Source organism: Camponotus vicinus, unplaced genomic scaffold (assembly GCF_025532165.1).
Source record: "Camponotus vicinus isolate PSW18456_S1 unplaced genomic scaffold, iyCamVici1.0 SCAF_8, whole genome shotgun sequence".
Taxonomy (NCBI): Eukaryota; Metazoa; Arthropoda; class Insecta; order Hymenoptera; family Formicidae; genus Camponotus; species Camponotus vicinus.
Genome location: NW_028141980.1, coordinates 1848590 through 1855760, shown reverse-complemented (window position 1 = coordinate 1855760; position 7171 = coordinate 1848590).

Here is a 7171-nt window from a genome sequence, read left to right as displayed (position 1 = left end):
CACCCTAGTGTCACACTAACCTCTACCGGGCCGACCAGCCGTCCGAATAAAACTTGGCGCCCCCTATGGGCGCCCCCAAGCATTTCCACCGATGGGCTCCCCACTCGATGATTCGCCCCACGCAGCGCGACCGTGGCGCGGGAGTGGAGAGGCCCAGTGACCGGTATACAGGGTGATTCTGAATAAACGTTTGTCTTTAAAATATCAAATTCTTGAATGAATTCTAAGACGATTTTTCCTCTTGCAAAATTTGGCCCGGAGCTTAGTTTTTAAACTATAAAGGAAAATAGTTAACTACTTACGGAACGAGTACAAGAGGTAGGCAGGGACGGCGCGATATAGGCGATTACGTGGGGCGCTCGCCGCGATCAGCTGATTGCTATACGTGATGACTGTAACAATCAGTGTGTGTATGTGTGTGTGTGCGTACACATTCTCACAAACCAACTCGCAAAACACTCTCGCACTTTGCACCCGAATTTCTCATGATCTTTTCCACTTTGCCTTCTGACACTTTGAACGTAGTTTATTCTATACGTAAACAATACAAATGCAAATTGTCAGAAGTTCTTCTTAATATGTAAATTTTCCGAGATTTTGCGCAACTTTGGCAACTTCTGACAACCCTTTAGCTTCTACTTATCCTTCTGACAATTTTTTTCCTACTTTCTCTCATGCTACTCGATACCTATGCAAATTTTTAGCGGTGTCAATTGACAGTTTTTTTTGTCGGGAAATCTGCACGTTCCGTCGCCCGCCCACGCATTTAGCTTCCAGACTGCCTTCTGACGGTCGGGCTTTCACTTTGCCGATTGCAATCGAACCTTTTCCAGGTAAGATATTTCGTGGACAGAGGCATGTTGCTCGCTCTGTAGCCAGCTCTCCGTCTAGTGTATACTTGGTGTAGTTTAGATCGTATACACGACTGCTGACGCGTCATTTCAATTTCTTCGTGCAAACACCGCGTATAATCGTCAAACGTTATCGTTCTAGCGACAACGTTGCTCTTGACGCCTTTAACCTTCTTCATATCCTTTTTTCCGTCCACTCGTAACGCGTACATCTTTGCTCTGAGCCCGGCAAATTCGGTCATTATCGCACCGTTATTTTCGTCTTTCATCAGGCCCGGTATCTTTTTATTTACAAGCGGTATACCGTACGCATTGTCCACCGCATAATCGCTCGTGTCGAATCTGTTGACGTTGCGCTTCATATTCTCATATACGTCTTTGCACTCAATGTGATATATGATACTGTCGGTGTCAGTGTACATGACCTTACATTTGTCAAGATACATTGGCGCCATATACTCGTGATGAAACTCGTACAAACACGTCTTGGATATGTCGAATATGCACATACCCACGTAGATGAGTGAGTCCCGATCGGACACAGTACCGATTGGACACAAACCCATGTGGAACCGTACAATAATAGACCTCGTTTCGCCCTGAAAGCACAGGGCGAAAGCATGTGTCCGATCGGATCTGTGTCCGATCGAGTCTGTGTCCGATCGGGACTGTGTCCGATCGGGTCTGTGTCCGATCGGGTCTGTGTCCGATCGGGTCTGTGTCCGATCGGGAAATGTCATCGTGTCCGATCGGGAATGTGCGCAATTGGGACGATCCCTGGAGTTAAGGCATGCCTCTATTTGTGACAGAAGCGTAAGCATCTCCTCAAAGGTGAGTCTCGTGTCGCTTATCACTCATTTTAAGTGGTATTTGGTTGATTTAACTGCTGGTTCCCATAGGCTGCCAAAATGGGGAGCTGCAGGTGGATTAAATCGCCACTCAACCCGTTGGTTTGCTAGCTCCGTTGCAATGAGCTGTCCCTTCTTGCTGCTTGCAGTGAATAGTTTACGCAGCTCTGCATCTGCTTCTGTGAAGTTTGTGCCACAATCACTCACCAGTACCGCACATAGACCCCGACGGGAGATGAATTGTCGAAATACTGCTATGAAAGCCGCTGTCGAGTAATCGGAAAGAATCCACATCGAGATGAACTGCCTTGGTATTTAGACGAAGACAACCAAGAAGGTCTTTATCGATTTATGTCCTCGTCCTGGCGCCTTCAGGTATATGGGTCCAGCGTAATCAACACCGGTGGTGTGAAACGGTCGTGTCGGTGTAACACGTGCGCGAGGGAGATCGCCCATAAGCTGCTCCGCTGTAGCCGCTCGCCATCGCAAGCAAGTGACACAGTGTCGAATGCGCTTTATGAGACGTCGTCCCTTTGGAATCCAGAAGCGTTGGCGCACCAAGGCCAATGTCAATTGGGGGCCTCTATGCAAAGATCTCCGGTGGCAGGATTCCACGATTAGACGAGCGAACTCCGACGACGGTGGCATTATCGATCGGATGCTTCTCGTCCGCGGAAAGCTGAGCGTGCTGTATTCGGCCCCCGACACGCAAGATACCCTCCTTGTCTACGAATGGGTTGAGGCAGGTTAGTGTGTTGTTGTTTGGTAACCTTAATCTCTTGGATATTAATTTCAATTCCTTGATATAATGTGTCAGACTGCGTCTGACGAATCCACACCTCTTCAGCCTCGGCGATCTCGTTGGCAGTGAGGGAGTAACCCTCTGGTCTCCATAGGACGATGGTTCCGAATGTACCATCGCCGACACCAAGCGGTCATGCGAAGAAGTTTATGCAGAGCCGAATATCGCTTTAATATGGGATCTTCCTCAGGAGGCGTCGATGTCATTGCAGTTCCCGCCACAACACGTTGTTCTGCTTGGCAATCCGCTGACTGCGTTGGCGATAAATGTTGTGTTGTGACCGGGCGCGTCTTTATATCGTCGAATAAGTGGACGAAACTTATTGATTCGCAGGCTGCGATGATTTCCGATTCTTACGGTCGCCAGATGCTTTCGCCTATATAAGCACCAAGGTTGTCGCTTCCAGGGGCAGTCGTCCTTCGCTTCTCGGAAGGCTCGATTCGCCGTCTCTCTGGAACGGGAGAATAAAGATCGCCACATCTTTCTCCGCTGCTTCGATCCACCCTCGTAATCCGTGGTCTCTCGACGTGCCGTTTACTTCGGACGGAATGGACGATACACGGGATCAGTGGGGATAATGGACGCACGGATATCTGTGTTATCAAAACACAGAGCACTGATTATATCTCAAACAACACTGCGTTTAGTACTCGCTTTATCCGTAGTACAATTGTATCGCTCGTTACGCTATCGACGCGTTTACCTTCGACGTGACTCGCTATGTTAATCGCGCGTTCGCACCTTCATAGGTTCAATCGTCGACTGAGCTCTCGATGCCTCCACGTCCGGGTTTTTATCTCCTTGCCCGAGCTCTCGCGTCCCGCCGTCGCTCGTGCGGCCAATCGCGACGCTTCTCCCGTCGCGACGCTTTCGACCAATCACGTCATTGCGCCGTCGTGCTCGGTCGAGCTCGCATCTACCTCTCTCTCGGTCGTAACGATTAAACTGTTGTTGAGTGATTAACTCTTTAGCCATCGCGTCCTCGCTCGCTTTCATTTGCATTCTCATACATAACTCTTTCCGCGAAGCAATCACAGACGATCCACTAATTTGAATAATCGTTATACAGCGATCTTGGATATTCTCTAAATATAATAACATAAAACAATTTGGTTCTCACCCGTCCTCGTAAAACAAAAGTATTCCTACGGATGTGACCATCGCGAATAACTCCGTATGTCTAGAGTTCCGCGCTGACGGCACGCGTCTCACGCCCTCGCTTCGGCAACGTCCGAATAGACTAAAAAACAAATTGGCCTCGCCAAACGTCACAACGGACATACGCATAGCAGTACAAGATAAGAATAACAAAATTTCATTTGAAGTGTCCGTCGAACAAACATAAAAATGCCATTAATAGCAAATAAAGCCTATATCGTATCGCGTTCTTTTGTAAACTTATTCGATTCGCGATTCACTCAGAAACAAAAATAAAATATCACAGAGATATAAAACGCACCGAATATTTGCGCGCACACGCAAGTGTGTCTATGTTCGGCATAATATCAACAGCGTCCGATCCGCGAATCCTTTCCTTTGGATTACGCTCGTACGTGAGACGTTCGCAATTCAATCGGTTCACCCCGGTATTGTCCCTCCTGGTCATCCGGCTGTGCTTCGCTCATCCGGTCGCCTTGCCTCTCTCTCTCTGTCTCTCTCTGTCTTTCTCTCTCCGAGCCGGCCAGCTGCTGAATTCTGCACGTCTCACGCTTCGCTTCGCCTATTGCTACGCTATTTTACCCTATTTCTTAATATCTATACGTGTATCTATTCTTTGTGACTTTTTTATCTTTTCTACAGAATGCCTTATCTCTAGTATACGCTATATGTACATATTTACAAAGTTTTTTCTCTTTCTATTTACAGATGTTCGTCGAAGGCACCGGCGTCCGACTTCCAGCTGCGCCTGCGGCCGTCGGTCGCAGTGCCAGCGGTTCGTAACAGCGCAGGAATGGTGGTCCGTTCCACCACAGTTGATGATGCACGAGTTCCCCGGGTAGCAGTCCTCTGGATGCGCAGTCAGCCAGGTTACTATTGCCAGGAAGGTCCCCACCGTGCCTCCGGAGCCAGTCGTTGGATTTCTGTTACCCTGTTGGCCACGTAGATTTTCCACTTGGACAGATGACTTTGTATCCAGCCTAGTGTGACCATTGAGTCCGTCCACAAGTATACGGGGAGTTCCTGAAGGCCAAGTGTCTCCACCATGCGACTCATCAACTGCGCTAGAAGCAATGCCGCACACAACTCAAGACGAGGTAACGATACCTGTTTAATTGGCGATACCCGGCTCTTAGCTGTAATTATCGATATAATGGGTTGTTTTTCCTCATCCTCTGCTTTCAGGTAAAGTACCGCAGCGTATCATTCGTTCCGAGGCATCTGCAAATCCGTGTATCGCTCCACCTCTCGACAGTCCCCGGGCTAACGCTCTCGGAACACTGATCTCCCTCAACAACGGAAGCTCATCCCGGAATCGACGCCAAATCTCGGCCGCCCGATTTGGCAATGGCGCGTCCCATTCCAGTCCCATAAGCCAAGTTGACTAGATGCTGATCTTTGCCTGAATGATCACCGGAGTCAGCCATCCCAACGGATCGAAAAGTTGTGCCGTCTGCGACAGGACTGACCGCTTTGTGATGACCGAGTCCTCAGGCTCCTTGACTGAGAAGGAGAAACAGTCGGTTTCCAGATTCCACAAAAGGTCCAGTGTGGAATGAATCATCTTGTGCGATATCCAGTCTCTTATTGTGGCTTGCGCTCGATCTTTCTCAGGTAAGGTTCTAAGTAGTCTTCGATTATTGGATGACCATTTCCTTAATGGAAAGCCGCCCGCCTTACAGAACTGAATCAACTGATTTTGAATCTGCAGCGCCTTTTCCACAGAGTCTGCACCAGTAAGCACATCGTCCATGTAGAGATCCCTGAGCAGCACAGTTGAACCCTCCGGATATCTGGCGGCTTCGTCGTAGGCGAGCTGATGCAGAGTACGAATCGCAAGAAATGGGGCATACGCAAGTCCGTACGTCACCGTGTTCAGCCTAAATTCCAAGATCTCTTGCCGACTGTCACTTCTCCACACTATCCGCTACAGATCTCTATCTTCTTCGTGAACGATGATTTGCCGGTACATCTTCTCAACGCCTGAGATTAGTATGTACCGGTGTCAGCGCCATCGCAGGAGGATATCGCTCAGAGCTGGCAGGTTCCTCCCGACGAGCAGATTATGATTCAGCGAGGTACCGGAGGGAATCATCCAGGATCCATTGAAGACAACTCGCAATCGCATTGAGGAACTTGACTCCTCCAACACTCCATGATGTGAGAGATAGCAGATTGTACCAGTGTTGTGAAAATTCTCTAATACCCTTGACATGTGAGACATATCCTCGTAAGTGGTCATGAACTCTCTGTGTGGTCATGAATTCACTGAATTGTTTGCCCTTCAGGAAACGCTTCTCACTGCAGAGGAGAGCCCGTACCGCAGCACATCGAGTCTCCGAAAGATCTAGAAGAGGTGACCGTATCGGGAGACGTACAATGTATCGGCCATCGGGTCTTCTTGAATGCGTGCGAACAAACAGTTCCTCGCACTCTCTTTCTTCATTTGTGAATGGTGTGAGAGTAAGTGGTATCTCCTCCTGCTCCCAAAATCGTCGAACAAGGGCGGAAAGTGGCTCGCCAACTGAGCACTGGTGAGTTGACACGTGTCCTTCTTCCGCCGATGAAAATCTCCCAGTTAAGATTCACCCGAAAATTGTGTTTTGTGCCATAGGTTGAAACTCGGAGCCTCTTCGCAACCCAACGCGCAATATGCTGGCATAGACGTCCGCTCCCAGCAGGACGTCAATAGGATCCGTCGCCGCGAAGTCCGGATCAGCGAGTGCTAGTCCGCAAACGTGTGGCCATAGAGGACTCAACCGCGGAATTAGTGTACCCGGTCAGTCGCGGCAGGATCAAGGCGGACGTCGATGCGGAATCTGTACCAGAACGCAAATACACTCTTAAGTTGACGCGGCCCTTCGCGACTCCAGTTAGTTGACCTCCGACACCGAAGTATGTAGACGAGGAAACCTCAGTCTCTGAACAAGCTTCTCAGATATTATTGTTGCCTCAGATCCCTGATCAATTAATGCCGTGCTTCTTGCAGATTTCCAAATCGATCGGCGACTAGGATGCGTGCTGTTGCAAGAAGCACGGTAGTCGCGCTGTGCCATGCGCTACGAGCGAAGTCTTCGCAACATCTTTCTCCAGCGGTACCTTTTGGAAGGCGTCGTGGAGCGAGGTATGGTGCTTTTCGGAGCACACTGAGCATAATCTTTTGGACGGGCAGTCTGCTATCTTGTGTCGTCCCAGGCAATTAGCACAGAGCTGATTGCCTTCCACAAAGTGTCGCCTATCGTGAGCCGCCTTTCTCTTGAATTCCTCACACACCATGAGAGCATGGTCCTACCTGCAGAGATGGCATCGACTCGATCCGGATTCACGCTTCTGCATGAGGTGAGTACGCGCGGCTCGATTCGCAACCTCATTCGATTTGCTCATAGCAGAATCACTCTTAACTGGTTGTATCGCTTCCAGCATTTGTAAATGGCGTTCCAGGAACCGTTTGAGCGCAGGATACGTCGGAGGATTCGATGAGTCATTAATCGAGTTTTCCCACTCGCGACGCG